Below are 19038 nucleotides of genomic sequence, written 5' to 3'. Positions count from 1 at the left end.
CTTCCTGGTGTGTGCACGATGTGGACACCGGAGACAGCCCTCCTATCCGCCACCGGGCCTACCGCGTACCTGATCGGGTACGGGCCTGCATCCAGGCGGAAGTAACTAAGATGCTCACGCTCGGGGTCATCGAGCCCTCCGACAGTCCATGGGCCAGCCCGGTCGTACTGGTCCCCAAAGCAGCCGCCCCCGGAACCACACCCGAACTCCGGTTCTGTGTCGACTACCGGGGCCTGAATGAAGTCACCAGAACGGACGCACACCCCATCCCCCGGGCAGATGAACTGGTCGACCGAATGGGCGCTGCCCGCTACCTCAGCATCTTCGATCTAACGGCAGGATATTGGCAGATCGGCCTCACACCCCGAGCACAAGAACGTTCTGCCTTCTCCACCCCCGATGGCCACTATCACTTCACGGTCATGCCCTTCGGCATGAAAAATGCCCCAGCGACGTTCCAACGGCTCGTCAATCAGGTCCTGGCGGGGCTCGAAGAGTTCAGCGCCGCCTACCTGGACGACATCGCCGTGTACAGCCACCACTGGACCGAGCACCTCCACCACCTCCAAGCAGTGTTGCAAGCCCTTCAGCGAGCTGGCCTCACGATCAAGGCCAGCAAATGTCAAATTGGACAAGGGTCAGTGACCTACCTCGGACACCAAGTGGGAAGCGGTCTAGTGGCCCCTCTTCAACTGAAAATTGCCGCCATCCAGAACTGGCAACCCCCTAACACTCAAACTGAGGTGCGAGCCTTCCTGGGCCTCACGGGCTACTACCGAAGGTTCGTGAAAGACTATGGTACCATCGTGGGGCCTCTCACCGAACTCACGTCGAAAAATCAGCCCAAGAAGGTGAACTGGACCCCAGAGTGTCAAGCGGCCTTCGAACAGCTAAAGGCCGCCATGTGTTCCGCTCCTGTACTCCAGGCCCCAGACTACAGCCGGGAGTTCGTCGTCCAGACGGATGCCTCCGACCAGGGCATTGGGGCGGTCCTGTCCCAGGTGAACACCGAAGGCCTTGATCAACCGGTGGCCTTCATCAGCCGGAGACTCCTACCACGGGAGCAACGCTGGAGCACCATAGAGAGGGAAGCCTTCGCTGTGGTATGGGCCCTCAAGAAGCTCCGACCCTACCTTTTTGGCACCCACTTCCGGGTGCAGACTGACCACCGACCCCTGCAGTGGTTGATGCATATGCGGGGGGAAAACCCAAAGCTGCTACGCTGGTCCATCTCCTTGCAAGGTATGGACTTTACCGTTGAACACCGGCCTGGGTCTGACCACGCCAACGCGGATGGCCTGTCCCGGTTTTTCCGCCTCGACGAAGAGAGTCCCCAAGAGGATGGGTAACTCTCCCCGCCTTCAGCTGGGGGGGACGCATGTTGGACAGGCCACATGACGGGCCGCTCTCCCCCGGCTCGACCAAGCCCGAGCCAGTCATACAAGCACCACACACCACCATTGCACGTCCTACGTCCCCTCAGGGACACCTGCCCTCGAGCATGATAACCTCGTGGGTCCGATCCACGGCCGACCCACGCGCCCAGCCCGGGCCGCCATCTTGGACACTCGCCACGAGGCCGCCTGGCCCCCGATCGACCTCAACCCTGGGCCTAGCCCGGCCTCAGACATTCCGGCACCACCCTCCACCCAGGAGGCGAGCGAGCTACTTGGCCAGTCAATGGGAGAAAGAGGTGTCGATGGTTCTCCCCCGGCCAGTGCCGCTCGCCCATCGCCTCCCCGGGCGCTGGCTCCACCCCCCTGCTGGGTGTCTGGACTCCCTCATCCCGGACCTCCCGACCTCCAAGTGCGAGGGTCCGGACATCAAAGCACGCCAGCCCTATAACTGGGGCAGCTCCAGAACAGGAAGGCAGTTGTATCTTGGAGTCGAGAGACGAAAGAAGAACTCATCCTGGACGGACTACTGGCGCTGCCATAGCTCTGTCCTGTGCACCATCATCCTGCCTGTTGGCGCTGCCACAGCCGTCGTAACCTTCATCCTTCACCGTCGTCCGGATCTGCTGGCGAGGCCGCGGACCGTTGTAACTGTCATCTGCATCGGGACCTGCTTGGCTTCTCCACGGCCCGTCGACCATCCTTCATCCATATCGGGACCTGCTTGGCTTCTCCACGGCCCGCCGACCACCCTTCATCCATCTCGGGACCTGCTTGGCTCCTCCACGGCCCGATCAGCAACCACGCCGAGCTCGAGGATTGAGAGCTATTGAACTCATTGGTAACTAAGACTGTCCCGCTACCCTTTTCCTCAACCAGAGATCAGAACCGAGGGGACCCCTGAGTCCAGACCTCCTTGTATTATATCAACGTAACCTAAGAAGTGCATATAAAGTCTCGTTAACCTTCAATCTTGTGTGGTGTCCGTCTGTGGGGGGGGAAGTTACTTATCTGTACAGTCGTTGGAGACGGCTCTCCCTGGAGACCTCTCCCCGTAATCTCGGCCGACCCTCCCGGTCCGTCTAACACATGGTATTTCCCTACAACAATATAGGAGCAGTACAAGTGCTACAGGAATTTTGGAGATCCGATTCAGTTTACACTTCGACTTCAATCAATCAATCAGGGTTTTTTGGAGCGTGTGAGGGTCTCAAGGCGCTGGGGTGGGGGCCAGCTCCGTTGGTCACTCGAAGAGCCAGGTTTTGAGGTACTTTCTGAACTGGTGCAGTGTCGGGCTTTGTTGGATGCAAAGAGGGAATTTGTTCCAGATCTTGGATGAGAGGTAGGAGAAGGATCTGCCCCCTGTTCTGACCCTGTGGATGAGAGGGTCCGTGGCTAGGGAGGTCGGCAGAAAGGAGGTTTCTTTTGGGGGTGTGGAAGGAGATTCGTTCGTTGAGGTATTGGGGTCCGGTGTTAGGAGGGCTTTGTAGGAGTGTGTGAGCAGTTTGAATGTTCTTCTTTCGACTGGGAGCCAGTGGAGGCCTCAGAAGTGTTGGGTGATGTAGTCTTGTCGTGGGATGTCGAGGATAAGTCTAGCTGCGGCATTCTGGAAGGTCTGGAGTTTGCAGAGGAGTTTTTTGTTGATTCCGGCTTAAAGAGCGTTTTTGTAGTCCTGACTGCTGGTGATGAGTGCGTGGGTGACGTTCTTCCAGGAGTCGAGTAGGAATACATTTAAAGGTCTTGCGAAGTATGCAGACAGTGTTGAAGCATGTGGAGGACACGGCATTGATCTGGCGGTTCATGGTAAGTGAAGAGTCGAGTATGATGCAGAGGTTGCGTGTGTGGTCCTTTTGAGTGGGTGGGTTTCCGAGGGTGGGGACCACCAGGTGTTGTCCCATGTGGAGGGGTGGAGCAGAGGATGAAGACTTCTGTTTTCTCCGAGTTGATCTTCAAGCAGCTGGTGCTCATCCAGGTTGCGACATCTTTCATCCTTTCTTGGAAAATGTGCCTGGTGAATTTGGGTTCCTTGGTGAGGGAGAGGATGAGCTGGGTGTCGTCAGCCCATGAGACGATGTTGAGGCCATGGTTTCTTACGATGGCTGCAAAAGTGGACATGTAGACGAAGAGCGTGGGGCAGAGGGAGGATCCTTGGGGTACTCCACATCTGATCGCTGTCAGTTCGGAGAGGAAGGGCAGCAGTCTTCTTCTTTGTGTTTGGTCTGAGAAGAAAGATCAAATCTAGTCTAAGGCTGTGCCTTGTATAACAGCGTTGTGGAGCCTGCAGGCTAGTGTGCAGTGGGAGAAGGTGTTGAAGGCTGCTGAAAGGTCCAGGAGGATGAGGGCAGCTGTGAGGCCTTGGTCGAGGTGGATGCAGATGTCATCAGTGGCAGCTATAAGGGCGGTCTCGCTGCTGTGGTAGCTTTGGTATCTGGATTGAGAGGTATCTAGGATATTGCTGGTTTCTATGAGGAGTGCTAGCTGGGTGTTGACAGCTTTTACAATGACTTCCGTGGCAAAAGGGAGCAGTGAGATGGTGTGAGAAAGTACCCTCTTTCTTGCATGGTATGCCCCCACTTTTTGCTGAATTGCTGATGTTCTTTGACTGAGTATGCCCTGGCTCCTGCTAATCAGGTACCTAGGGCCTATGTTCCTTCCCTAAAATTGCACTGAAGCCTAAACCCAATTGGCATCTCTGGCCACATGTCAGCCCCTGGTAAATGATACCACAGGTACCCAGGGCACTGTGACCAGAGAAGGCCTCTAAGGGCTGCAGCACTTATTGTGCCACCCTTATAGATCATGTCCCCTGACACACACACACACACGGCCTTTGCCGGCTGCGTGTCTTGGTGCAGAACAAAGTGAAGAGTCAACATGGCACACATCTCTATCTGGATTAAACCCAGATCAGTTGACTGGGGGTGAGTGCTTGCAATGTTCAATACTCTGCCCGTCATCCCCTTTGGTTTTGCTTTGTTCGCCCTAAGTTGGCACGGAATGCGCAGACGTCGGTCCCTTGCTCACTTTGCCACTAGATTCAAGCTAGCCTGGCTGATGACGGCTGATTAGCCAGAAACCGGTCCCAGGATGCTTGTTTCCGGTCCAGGGAAGACATGGATTTGCAGTTCGGGCTGGACTGTTCCCATGTGGCACAGGGTCAGACTGATATGCATATGGCCATGTCTGAACTTGGGTGGTGGAGTGAGCTAAAGAATGATGATGGATTAACCCCAGATCAGTTGACTGGGGGGCGAGTGCTTGCAATTTTCAACACTCAGTCCATCATCCCTTTTGGTTTTACACATCTCTATGTGTCATGCCCACAAACCACTGCCCTGGCCTACATCAGTCACCCCTCTGGCAGGGTGCACTTTACCAGTGCAGAGGGTACAGGTGCATGAGCCCTGTACCCCTACAGTGCCCAAGTCCATTCTTGGGCATTGTAAGTGCAGTGCTGCCATTAAGAATATAGGGTGCTGGGAGTTTGTCATTACGAACTCCACAACACCATAATGGCTACACTAAAGACCGGGAAGTTTGGTGCCAAACTTCTCAGCACATAAAAACCACACTGATGCCAGTGTGGGATTTAATATAAAATGCACAACAGAGGGCAACTTAGAGATGCCCCCTGAAACTCGACCACATTCTAGTGATCTGACCGAGTGGCTGCTTAGGCTGCCACCACCAGACATGTTTCTGGATCCCTGGGTCAAGAGCCTGCAGCTCTCGGGGGCCTGAAACAATGCACATCCTGGGACGAGGTGCCAAGCCTCCTCCCCCAGGATGGGCAGGGTTCACAAAGGGGAAGTTTCAAAGGCATACCACCTTTGAAACACAGCCTATCCACACCATTTGCTGCTTTCAGCAACTGGTCCCCACTGGCTCTACCCCCCACTTTGGGTGGGAGAACCAGCGGGAAAAACAAGAGAGAGAAAGAGGTGTGCCCACCTTTGCCAACTTCACCCATCAGGTGGGGGAGGGCAAGGTGAAGAACATCTCTGAGTCCCCGCCATCTTGAGGATGGGGGGACCTAGCCAACCAGGGACAGGCTCCTGCCCCCCTCCCACTGGATGGTGGCACGATAGCGGGTGTACCCACCAGGGAAGGGATCCATCGGTCCCCGCCCTTTACCTACCTGTAACGCCCCTAACTCTAGTATTTAGGGGGCACCCTGAACCTTGCTTCCTCAGATCCAGCCTGACAAGAAGAAGGACCGAACAGCCGTGCAGCCAGCTAACAAGAAGAAGACGCCCACTGACTTGGCCCGAGCCCTACCTGCCTGTCTCCCCTCAAACCTGCTCCTGCTAAATCCCAGTGTGTCTTGCCGCCAGCAACCTTTAAAAACCCCAGAGGACCTGCTTGTCTTCACTTCCAAAGACTGCTTCTCCAGTGAACACTGGATTTGTTCAACTGCAACGTCTGGCAGCAGCCAGAGACCGCGAATCCAGCTCACTCTGCACCAGTCTTCCCCGGCCCGAGCTCGAGTGGAAAAAAACCACGAGGAGGTCACCCCGGCGATCCTGGCCCGAGATCCGGCGACCCCTGAGCTGCCTCAAGTCTCCAGCCGACGCCTGCAGCCTAAATCCAGAAGGACCGCCTAACGGCGACAAGGAGATGGTAAGAAGATCCGACCCCAAAAGGCACCCCTGCACCCGACGCCCCACGGCCTTGTGTGGCCAAACGGACAGTGCCTAACCAACCCTTAACTTCCCAACTTACCTCTCCAAGTGGTGGTCGCACCCAGAAGCCATTCCTCTCCCTGCTTGCAGTGCTTTTGCAAACCGGAGGTTCTCCATTGAAAACAGGGCGCCAGACGTCCAAACAGCACTCTGCATCCAGCCGCCGCAGTGCCGATGAGTGTGCACCTTTTATGCTACTTTGATTCCCCATTTGCCCTGACCTAAACCCTAGGAGATTGACTCCCACAACCCAGTGGCCTGCTTGCCAGCAGCCACCATCTGGAGGACTCTATCCTGCATTGGATAACATAGGGCTGCAAAACTCTGCACCCAGCTGCCCTACTGTCGCTGAGGGTGTAATAAGAGTGCATCACTGACCCTGGGGGACCCCGGAGTCTAACGCCACAACCTTAACTCCCACAGTCGATTACTTACCTGCGAATCAATAACCTGTTTTCCTCCATAGGATAACATTGACAATTTTCTTCCAAAAAGTTTCGAAGTGTGGAGTTTTGAAACCTAAAAGTATTCTTTAAAAATTGCTCAAATAACCATGCAGGCTTTCTGTATTCAGGACCCGTTTCTTCAGTTTAAACAGGACCGAGTCATTCTACGGACTAACCCCAAATTCATACCAAAGGTTCCGTCTACTTTTCATCTAAACGAACCTATTGTCCTGAGATCTTTCTTCCCTAATCCATCTTTAACAGCGGAGAGATCTCTACATTCCTTAGATCTGAAAAGATGTCTGAAATTCTACCTTCATAGAACAGAACAATTTCGCAAGTCCAACCAATTATTTATTGCCTTCAGCAGGCCCAGGAAGGGCCTACCATTGACAAAGCAGAGCATTTCAAGGTGGATCTCTGCGGCCATCGCCTTCTGCCACCAACAGGCGGGACCATCCTCTGCCCGCCGAAGTTCGGGCTCATTCCACTAGAGCGGTTTTCACCTCCATGGCGCTCTTTTCTGGGGTGCCCATTGTCGACATTTGCAGAGCGGCGACATGGAAGACACCACATACGTTCACCAAGCACTACTGCTTGGATTCGAAACTTATGAAGGATGCAGCAGAGGGCTAGTCGGTGCTCCGTCATCTATTTCATTAGAGGTGAGCCTTCTTCCTTTCATCCCACCTTTCCTATTTCCTAATTGCACATTTCTTATCCTGCTACTGTTTGCAGTTTATTCTGTTGCACTATTGATAAGGTATTATCAAGTGTCTTACATGCTATATTATGCGAAATGTGCTGCCTACTACTTGCTACTCTGATTCAGGCATGTGAATCTATGAAAGATACCCATAATAATGGATAAGAAATGCGTTACTTACCGGTAACTGCAGTTATCCAGTATTGGTATCTTTCATAGATTTACATGCAACCCACCCGCCTCCCCTGGAAGGGCTCACCTTGGTTCTCTCAGTAGGTACTACTTAGCACTGTGCTTACGAAAATCTGAGGGACTAGGGCTCCTTCCAGGAAGGTTCTAGAGGGTGGTAGTAGCCGATTGGCTCCTGGCCAAAGTTTGGTCCATTTTTACAAAAGGACTCGGATAGGTTACAAATGTGAGGCCTCCGGCCTATTAGTGTATATATGTCTTTATGACATTACTATTTTTATATACCGGGCACTCTCATCCCGACGACGGGGAATGATTCAGGCATGTGAATCTATGAAAGATACCAATACTGGATAACTGCAGTTACAGGTAAGTAACGCATTTCTTTTCCTCCATAGGATAACATTGACAATTTTCTTCCAAAAAGTTTCGAAGTGTGGAGTTTTGAAACCTAAAAGTATTCTTTAAAAATTGCTCAAATAATCAAAACATATTTATTTACCTGTTTGCAGGAAATGTCCCAGTGCTGAATCTAGGTATCCAGCACGGAGTTAGAAAAGTAACGTAAAAAGTAACTTTCCAGTAATTTACTGAAAAAGCCTATTCATTTCAATGACCTGTATTTGCTAAGTATTGCAACCTAGTGCATCCCCTGTAAATCAAACAAAGTACAATTCCTATTCCATTTTCAAACTGTTTTACATTCAGCAACTTATTACTGAAAAATATTTAATGCTTACCTGTGCCAGGCTTGCTTGGTTCTAAAAATAAAACAACAGTATATTTTTTATACAAAAACAATTGGCCTAGAGTTCAGTTCTTGAGTGTGTGAATTCATTTGCTGACTGAGTGTGCACATCAAAGGCTTAACACTGTCCTCAGATACTGCCTTACTGCTCGACCACTCTACCACAAATAGAGAGTAAGGTTCTATCTAACTTTAACCTCTGCCTACCTCTGGGGTCACCTGGACTCTATACACACTATACCTCATTTTGGATTAGTATATATAGAGCCAGTTTCCTACAGATGGGCCTTAAGTTATTGAGATGCAGATGAGACATTGCTGTTAAAAAAAACATTAACCCTGACGAAGTCCTCTCGTAGCACGAAACGTGTTGGCTGAGGTGTTTCTTTGACGTATTCAAGAATAATAAATAAAGAGAATTGCTTCAAGACTTCATACCATGGCTCCCATGTTATTTTGATCTTGGAGAAGAGTACATTGATATTGACACCATTGAACTATGTGTACTTCATGAAAGGCAGAGAGAAGAAACAAAGAACAAACTCTACAATACAATTGTTTCTGTTTTAATGTATTTAGGGTTTTGGAGTAGTTTGACCATTAGAGGGTGAGTGCAGATCACTATTACTTTGTGGAACTAGCACCTGTGCAGCTGACTTTAGCCAGAACCACTCTTGCTTTGGGATTAACTACACAGCACTACATCTCTCAAGTAATGTATTCCTCTCAGGCATATAAACACCCAGTACATGGACAAACTGCACATGTACTGCACAGCGCTGCTCCATCCTTGCACTGTACAGGCATACGTACAACTAACAGAGTCACTACTCCTGAACTATGCAGCATTCCACATCCAGCTGATGAAGACCAAGGGTGAGTTGGGGACCCAGCTGTAGAACATTTAAGAATATGAGTGAGCCTGTAAGCCTCACTCCAAGGACACATGGTAAAAAGGGTCCACTTGACTACTACTGATCACTACATGGGATAAGGCCACCACCGCGCTCATGCTGTTTAACTCCTGATGAATGTAATAGCCTTCCTTCAATACCAGGGTAGCGCTTTGGGGACCCCTCCCTGGTCCAACATCCATGAGACAGGCCTCTGACATGTCGCAAACGCAAGATCGGTTTTCGCCTATGACAAAAAAATCAGCTTTAGGAATCCAGACAACCGCACAGTTGGGCACTCAGGGCAGGGTACACATTTATCACCTTTCTGTCCCCCTCAAAAAAACACAGAAAAAAGATCTACAAATATTGGAATTTTAATTGGAAGGTTAGAGAGTTGTCTTTTTCACTCCTAATGTATGCTCTGTTTGCGGGTGCATACTAATGCTTTAATTAAAGTCATCAGGTGGCCATACTTACTGCTTGCAATGCTTGAGCTGCTCCCATCAATGAAGATAAGGATATCAACTTATTTTTAGATTCCAATATCAAATGCGCCCATTTTTACAGACTGTTTTTACATTTTACATTTATATATATATATATTTTTTTTTTAATTTGTTTTTATTGTTGCTATCACATGGTACACAGTAACGGTGAATCATTCTTCAGTGCAGCGTCAACATTTAGCTGCCTTCAATCAATAGAGCAACTTTTTAAATTTTACCCCCCCAACTTTAAACTTGCTACTACAAGGGTCAAGGTACACGATCCGTGTCAGAAATCCATTATAACAATTGGCGCGTCTAGAAGCATCTAACGGCATTTTACACATTTATTGATAAAAACAAGCTCGCCTGCACTTACAATTCCCAGGGCCTCATGTCGTGCGCTGCTTCTGATACCTACTCCTCGCCCCCACCCACTACTCCATATCCTCGTCTTCTCCTGAGCTGTCCCCATCTTCCTCCTCAGGCAGAGGCTCACAAATGTCCCCTCTGTATGTGTTCCAGGGTGTCCAGATTTTGTTCCATTTGCGTGGATTACGCCTCTGTTGGTACACCGCCCTCTCCGTCACCATAAGCATATCCATGTTCCTGCACCACTGCGCCAGTGTCGGTGTCTCCAGTGCCCCCCCATTTTTTGCGATGTCCCGCTTTGCCAGCATCACCCCAATGATCACCCATTGTTTCGCATGCAGTGACATGTCTGTTGGGCCCCATACATTCAATAGGCAAACCCTAGGGTAAGGCGTGAACGGGTTCTGTACGGTCTGGCTTATCGTGCGTGTTACACGCCTCCAGTATTCTTGTATATTAGGACAGGTCCACACAGTGTGGAACAGTGTACCCTCCTCCCCACAATTCCTCAGGCAATATGGGTGTTCTGCCCTGTGTATTCTATTTAGTGTCGTGCGGGTGTAGTAGACCCTATGTAATACTTTAAATTGGACCAATCTGAATCGGGTGGATATACCTGCCTCCCTGGGCGATGCCAGAGCTGCATTCCAGTCCGCCTCATCCAGGTCCCCTATCTCGTCCTCCCAATATTCCTTCAGCTTCCCCAGCGGATCCGGTAGGTTGTTCAGTAGTTTGCGGTAAGTGAGGGAAGTCGCACTTGCCTCCATATAGTCCGTAAACAGTCGGTCCTCTAACGGAGCCGACTCCGGAACTGTCACACCCGGCTTTGTACGTATCTGTATGTTTCAGTTACCCCAAGGTCATACTGCTCCCTCAGGGTCGCAAAGGAGAGCACGCCCTCTCTCGTCCATAGATCGCCCACCGTGGAGATTCCGATGTTATCCCATTGGTCAAACCCTTTAGAACTGCGCAAGTTACCGAGGGCCTTGGCATCCCATAGTGGTGTGAGTTTAGTGATCACTCCCTCCCATGCAAGCCGCCTCTGAGCTTTATGCCATAGAGATACAGTGTGTTTGGTAGGTCCTTCCAGCTTCCTCACCATTCCTTTGTTGTAGAGTGGGGCCAGGAGGGTGGTCGTGCCCAGTTGGCGTCTATCCGCCATGTAAGCCGGGTCATCTTGTGCACTATGGATCCACTGGTTGATCACCTTAAGGTGAGCTGCCCAGTAGTACAATTCAAGGTTGGGGAGGGCTATCCCCCGCTGTACCAGTCTCTAGTTAATTTCAACTGCGCTACCCTGGCCGGTTTGCCGCCTCACAGGAGGCCTGACAATTGCGCCGACACTTGGCGGAAGAATGATACGGGGACCATCGCCGGCGTGTTTTCCAGGACATATAGGAAGCGAGGCAGCGCCATCATTTTAAAGAGCGCCGCCCTACCTAGAAGTGTCAAGGGGAGATTCTTCCAGTGGCGCACGTCTGCCTTCAGCCTGTCCAGCTGGGGCTTAAGGTCCAGGTCTAGAAAGGTTGAATGTTCCCTTGTAATTTGAATCCCTAGGTACTTAAAGGAGATGGGTTCTACGAGCAATTGGCAATCCGTAGGTAGGACCGGAGGGTCGCCCTGCACCATATAGATTATGGACTTGGACCAGTTAAGTTTATAGCCTGAAGCTGCACCGTGCCTCTCACACAGTGCCAGTAGGACCGGGATACCGTTCGTAAGGTCCGTGAGGTAGACGAGCATGTCGTCGGCGTACAGGGAAACCCTATCTTCCCATCCACCTCCCCACGGTATGCCTTTCAGTAGCTGGGTGGTTCTGATAATCGTGGCCAGGGGTTCCAGCACTAAGGCGAATAACAGCGGTGAAAGCGGGCATCCTTGTCTCGTGCCCCTTGCCAGCGGAAGCTCCCTCGAGATATGCCCATTTGCAGTCACCCTTGCCACGGGTTCGGTGTACAGTAACCTGACCCATGATATGAATTTCGAGCCAATACCCATGTGTTCCAGGACCGCAAAGAGATAGCGCCACTCCACCATGTCAAACGCCATCTTGGCATCCAATGACAGCACCGCTGCCGGCTCCTCCAACTGTGGGGCTCGTGCTAGCACCCCGTGCAGCCGTCGCAAATTCAGCGCCGTACTCCGGTGTGGCATAAAGCCCGACTGGTCCGGATGTATCAGGTGCGCCAGATGGGGCAGCAGTCTGGTGGCCAATAGTTTTGCCAAAATGTTACTCTCGGCGTTGAGGAGGGAGATCGGGCGGTATGATCCGCACTCTTCAGGGGGTTTGCCGGGCTTTGGTATTGCGATGATTGTGGCCGTGCGCTGATCAGGAGGCAGTCGCCCCCGCTCCTGGCACTCCCTGAACATATGGAGCAATGGTGTGGACAGCGTTTCGGACATGAGTTTGTACCATTCTATCGGCACTCCATTGGGGCCCAGCGCTTTCCCTGGGTGTAACGCTGCTATAGCTATCTGTATTTCTTCGGCCGTCAGGTCGGAGTCAAGATCGTCCCGTTTGTCTTGCGGGAGAGTACGGGTAGGCACTCCTATGAGGAAACCTTCTGCCATCTCCTGCGTGACCTCGAACTCAGGGGAGTATACGGAGTGAAAATGGTCTGCCAGGAGTTCTACTATTCGCGCCGGACTGGTATGTATCTCACCAGCTGGGTCTTTCAGTTGCAGTATGGCCCTCTGCCCTCCCCGTGTCTTCTCCAGCCACGCCAGGAGCTTCCCTGCTTTATCTCCTATGTCATACACCCTACTCGTTGTTGCTGCCATACTGTCCATTACCCTGCGGCGTACATGGTCGGTATGACGCTGCTGGCACAGTCGGAGCGTGTGTTGGGTAACCCCAGTCGGGTTCCTCTCGTGGTCCTGTGTTGCCTTGTCAAGTTGTTCCTCTAGCTCTACCAATTCTTGACGCTGTGTGCGCTTGTGCTGCGTGATAACTGAGATTGCCTGCCCGCGAAGAACCGTCTTGTAGGCCTCCCACAGGATGGTATGTGACGCCACCGAACCTGCATTTTCGGTGAGGTACGATCGCGTACCTCTCTTCAAAGCCCTGGCTATACCCGGTTCCCTGAGGTATCCCGGGTAGATAGGGTAGACGCGTCTATGGGTTCGTTCCTGACTGGACAGAGTCAGTGTCAGCGGGGAGTGATCGGAGACCCCTCGCGGTCTGATCTGAGAGTCAGTGAAATTGAGGAGGCCCCCCCCCCAACGTAAGGAAATAATCAATCTGTGATAGGCTGTCGTGAACTGCCGAATAGTATGTGTATTGCCGGTCTTCTGGGTGGAAACGCCTCCATATATCTATTAAACCCTGTGCTTCCACGAAGTCATGCAATCTGGAGGGCCCTGGTGTTTGTGTACGCACTGGGTGGCGGTCTAGGGAGTTGTCTGCCACTGCATTGAAATCACCTCCCACGATGAGATCCCCTTCTGGAAGGTCTAACAAAAATTTCCCCAGTTCCGGGAGAGCTATGGTGTGCAGTGCCGGCGGGATATACACCGAGACCACGTTAAGCGGCTTTCCCTCCCACTGCCCATGTATCGCCGCAAAGCGCCCCTGAGTGTCAATGCTAACTGATTGGGTTATGAACTTGGACGAGCGATGCATTAATATCCCTGTACCCCGGGACCCTTTAGTAAACTCAGAGTGGACAACCATGCTGTAGCCTTTCCTATCTAGGGCCCGTGTGGCTGTGCCAGTGAGGTGTGTTTCCTGTAGTAGGACCAGGGCGGGATTCAACCTTTTTATACTCTGTAGGACCAGCCCACGTTTAATTTTGTCTCCCAGACCCCTCACGTTCCAGGACATGAGGCTTAGCGGGGATGCTTGCCCCATATTAGTGCCCCCCCCCCATCATGTTTGGATGAGCGGAAGGATAATTGGTGCGCGTGGAGGACTAGGCAGCCTGTGAAGTGAGCCTGCGCGCTGTGCCGCGACACTACCATTCTACGCTTGTGTGCCCCATGGTATCTTCCTAGACCCTGTGTACAAACTAAAAACCAAAACCACATCCTACCCCCAACTCCCCCCTCCCTGCCCCCCTGCTCAACGGACTCCAAACTGCCCGCCCCCCCAACTCAGCAGAGTGCCTGACCCCAACCCAAAACATAGTACTTGCTCGCTGGGGTGGAGGAATCTCCGTAGTCAGCGGCCCCCTTCTTCGGCCGCGGAGGCCCCTCAGCCCAGTGTCCAAGACGGCACTGCCGGTCGTCGTTGTCGTCAATTCAGCCAGACATTAGCAGTGACTCACTGTTCCCCATCGGCGCTCTCCTCTTGAAGATCAGTCAAAGGGGAATGTATCTCCGCATCCTCGTCGTTGGCTTGTGAGCCCTGTCGGGATCCAGCATTACGGTGTTTGTTCTGCCTGTTGGAGCGACGAGGGAGGCCCGCCGTCCTCCACCCCTCCAGCCATTCCTGCGCCACCTCCGGGGAATCAAAAAACCAAGTTTTGTTATCTGCCACGATCCGAAGCTTGGCCGGAAAAAGCATTGAGTACGGGATTTCCCTGGCTCTCAGTTCCTTTTTGACTTCGAAAAAGGTTCTCCTCCTCCGTGCAACCTCGGCTGTGTAGTCCGGAAAGAAGGCCAGTGTGGCGTTCTGGATCTTAATAGGGGGTGAGTTCCTTGCCGCCTGTAGGATGGCGTCCCGATCCCTGAAATTGAAGAGCCTCGCTACGATCGGTCTAGGGTTAGCGCCCGTCTTATGGCGTCCCCCCGGGACCCGGTGCGCCCTTTCCACTGTGAAGAAGGCGGAGAGACCTTTGGGCTTTAGGGTCTGCGTGATTAGGTTCTCCACGTATAGGTCCATCGCCCTCGTGTCTTCCGATTCCGGCACACCTATTATACGGATGTTATTCCGCCTCGAGCGCCCTTCCTGGTCATCGAGCTTGTCGCGCAGTTCCTTATTTTCCTTTGAGATGCGTTCCATACTAATCTGCAGCTCCGATACGTCTTCAACCAGGGATTTGGTCACCACCTCCATATTATTCACCTTCTCCGTCATCTTATGAAAGTCCGCCCTTATAAGTGTGATTTCGGCTGAGATCGACCCCACCGTGGCTTGCACCTGTGTGAGGGCCCGCATGACGTCGTCTATGGTCGCCTTCTTGCCACCGGCTACTTCAGCAGTCTTGCCCGATTGTGATTTGGCGTCCGGTGAGGGAGAGCCGGGCTTTTCGTATGCAAACCGGTCCAGGCGCGACTGCGCCGCCACGTTTTTCGGCCCCTTGCCGGCCATCTTGGCTGCGGGACTCGCCAAAGGTGAATGTAGCCGGTGTCCCAGTCTCCTGAGCCGGTCTAACTTTTCGTTCGTGTTTACACCTGGTTCCTCTGGGGCCGACCCAAGCGTACCTTCCCCAGACAGCTACCGGACACAGTCTAAGGGCCCACGCTGCGTTCAGAGGGTATGTGTGGCCCCTGAGAGTTGTTCGTGGCCCCTGCGGCCAGCGACGACAGCAGGTATTGCAGGGTCCCCGTAGTCTGGTGGTGCTCTTACAATTTCAAATGGGGACGGTGGGGTGAAGTTGCCAGCTGAGACTCAGACCCCTACGTGGGGCAGTCTATATCCTATTTTCCCCCTGGAAGGGCGTCCGCTGCTCCCCTCCAGTCCCTCGTGTGCCGCCCTTGTCCTGTGGCCGTCGGATCTCCCGCCTGGTACCCCTGATGGTAGTGTGGGGCCCGTGACACCTTCAGGTCAATCTGTCCGGATTTAAGGTAAGCGTCCCGCGTGGACGCACTGCTGCTCTCGGAGTCAGCACCGGGAGGAGGCGCAACCAGGTCTATTGCTCGCCCGGGCTCCCCGCCACGCACTGCGTCCTTGTTCAGCGGAGGGGCCCCGGAGCTACACTGCGGTCAATTTGGCAGCACGAGTTCTTCCGCCGCCCGTCCCAGTGCTCTGTCTGCCACGCCGGGTCTGCAGCGGCTGAAGCAGGGCTTTAATGGGACTCAAGATGGCGGACACCAGTCCCGATGCCGCCGCACTGCGCGCCTTTACCCGTCCCTGCAGGCTGTCCGGGTCGTCCTCCTCCTCACCTTGGACGGGCGCTCGGGCACACAGTACGGGCTCCTGAGGTCCGGTGTCGATAGCTGGACGCTCCGGTTCCCTCTCCGCCGTCGCCGGCCGCGGTCGGGCACTTCCGGTGTCACCCTGCCCGGGACAGTCCGCTTCCTGCCAGGTCAGCAGCACAATCTGCTCCCCGGCCCGGATGTTTCACGCAGGCCCACACTGGGTGCTGTCAAAACTGCTTTTCCCGACCTCGGATTGAAGTCCCGCTGGTCTGGATCGCTGCCGCCCGGTCCTGGGCTTCGTTGCCTTCCCGCCTGGGAATTTTTGTGGAAGGATAAATGGTCGGATTTCTCTGGGAGCCGCTTCAGTTACGGAGCTCTCCTCCTAAGCTGCCGCCATCGCCGGCTGCTGGCCCTTACATTTATATTTTTATCCATACATATACTCTATTAATTTGCTAAAAGTAAAGTTGCATAGAAGGTATTGGGGACTTCAAGTTAACAACCACTGCACTAGAACAAACCGTGAGTGACTGCCATATTGGGTGCCCCACAGCTCACAGCCCCTCAAATACTATACAGGAGCCCACAGCTCTAAATGCCTTAAGATTGGGAGCTAACAACCCGAGACGTGGCTAAACTGGAAAAAAATAGGATAATTACAGCGGCAGATGAATATCCCAACCGCACATGTGGAAGTGCGAAAATGTGGCAGAACAAGTGGGTGTATTCAAAGTAAACTGGAAAAATCATTGTAGTATACACATCTGGTGTTTATTTTGCAAAATCAAAGTTCAAAGGGCAGAGGTGCTTCTTGAAAACCTAATGTTTATTTGTAAGGCGCACTTTCACCCCCAGAGGGGCCTCTTGACGCTGAATAGATTTTTATTGTCACCCAACAAAACAGAAAGGATGGAAGGATGGATGGACCCGCCAGGATTTGAACCTGTGACCATGAGGTTGAACACAGGCCCCTGCAGTGGATGCATTAGTCCACTAAGCCACCAGACCCAGAATCACTAAAACCAAGGCAGTTGTAAGGCACAGCCAACTAGTTTTCGCTCCTTACTGACTTGCAAGCTTGGGGCTTTTTCAACGCTGTTAGGTTAATCTAAATAAAACCACAAAGAAAGTGTATAAAATCCAATATAACCTACAGGTGAAAAACGTGTGAGACATTGCAAATATTCCCAAATGTGGTTATCCAATTTCCACATTATGAAGAATACAATCAGTAGTTCACCATTCCCAAGGACAAGTGGCAATATAATTATCCTCATTGAACGCAGATAGGGCAAACAATCAGGATCCAGCACCCCTCCATTTTTGAAGCCCACATGGGGAAGTCACAGAGACAAAGATCTCAACACTGAGAGATCGCAGATTCATAGGAAAATCGGCAAAGTGCGGCCCACCTTGCACTCCGCAGTAGTTACATGAGGACCTACAGGTGCATTACTCACCTTTCTTCTGTGGAACCCAGATTTTCAATCTCACTTGTAACTTCTGCTATCTCATCCTTGAGCCGCTGCAGAGAGAAGGAGATACGTTTCAATACAAACATGGGGCTTGGATGAAATAAGAGCAGTAACCAACCTATACGGGAAGTGATGATGCAAATTAATTTGGGGGGGAGGAAAAAGACAGACGTAGGGGAGGAAGATGTAACAGGAGCGGAAAGGGTAAAGGGCATGAGAGCAGAGAAGGAGTCAGTGGTTGAAGATGGGTATACCTCTCGTTTTGCCTCGGCCTGCAGTTACACGCGGAAGTACAACAAAATCGATGGGCAAAATCATATTTAACTCTGTTTTTGGATGCAAGAGTGTGGCATAAATCGATTATCTTTAACACCTAAAGTATACATCATTTAGTCGTATAGAGCCGCCCAAAAAAGGTGCTTTCTCAACAAATGTTACTGGGACACAAAGACTTGAAACCGATCTAACGCAACCACGATGGGGCTAGACAACCTTTTTCTTCAAAAATAGAGGCACCCATTTTGAAACAGTGGTAAACGAACTGGCAAGCAATAATTATAAACCATATTGATACATTGGGCAAGAACATATGAACACAGAGGTTTAAAACACAAAAGTCTGTACAATAATTGAACATAGGCAACTGTTGCAAAACACACTATGCAGACATACAAATGAACTCCACTCATTTTCATTCTTCTTTCACAAAGAAAGATTTGCTTCATTACAGCCAACTCATCATAGAAATGCTAAAGTGGTTTGTTCAGATAACTTGGACTTTTTCAAGGGCACAAGGCTCAAGTCACAGAAGACAGGCTACAAGGTCACAGCAGACAGGCTACAAGGTGATTGAAGTCACAAACGGAACGAATCATACCAATGTATAAAAAAATACAAAAGTGGAAAAACATCTGTGGTAAGATACCCATTCACTAAGGGTGGTGGAGTCCCACCAAAGTAGTGACCATCATGTGGTCTGGGTATATTTTCAACCCACAACAAGCAGCTGTCTACATATATGGTATGCGTCATAAAGTGCTGTCAGCTGTAGAAAGACCACTTGGCGTATATGTAGACATGTAGTTGTTATAAGAAACCGTGGGTTTGTGACTCTGAAAACACGTGTTGAATAAGCTTTGTGGTAGGAATGTACCAAGAATGGTATACAGCCCTGAGCGCAGGTGAATCTGGTATCCTGACTTCTATTTTGGCTATGGTGTTATGCTAAACTAGAATGTGGCTGCCTTAACCAATGCGAGGTTTAGGGCCCATTCTGTGACCTGAGGTGGTGCACTAATTGTGCCCTTTGTTATGAGCAAAGCAAGACCTAGCACGGACATCATGACATGCATTGTAGTAGGACTTTGTGTGTGTCTCTGAGAATCTGAGTACTAAAACCGATGTTATTAATTTTTGATGCCCCAGGTTTTTAGGTCTCGCCTACGCAGAGCGCATGCACTGCATAGGAGGACCTTTAGTCGTCGCTCTGGTCATTTTCAAGCATACACTTGTGCTTGTGGCGGCATCCACCTTGGCGGAACGAGCAGGGGTGTGCCACAAGCATGAGTGCAGTGCTTGAAAATGAGCAGACTGCTCTCTTCACGTGCAGTGTGGGGCACAAGCA

The 19038-nt window shown here is 51.6% G+C and overlaps 1 protein-coding gene across 1 annotated transcript in view; it reads right to left on the bottom strand.

Moving 5' to 3' along the window:
* The window catches only part of CYTH1 (cytohesin 1), a 635562-nt gene extending 618098 nt beyond the window's left edge, over positions 1 to 17464 (bottom strand). The window contains exon 1 of the mRNA XM_086931079.1: positions 17400 to 17464. The gene's annotated coding sequence lies outside the window, so the exon portion shown is untranslated. The remainder of the gene's footprint in view (positions 1 to 17399) is intronic.
* Between the last annotated feature and the right edge of the window lie 1574 nt (positions 17465 to 19038).

Source organism: Lissotriton vulgaris, chromosome 7 (genome assembly GCF_964263255.1).
Source record: "Lissotriton vulgaris chromosome 7, aLisVul1.2, whole genome shotgun sequence".
Lineage (NCBI taxonomy): Eukaryota > Metazoa > Chordata > Amphibia > Caudata > Salamandridae > Lissotriton > Lissotriton vulgaris.
Note: the sequence above shows the minus strand (reverse complement) of the source record. Positions and strands in the feature narration are given on the sequence as shown.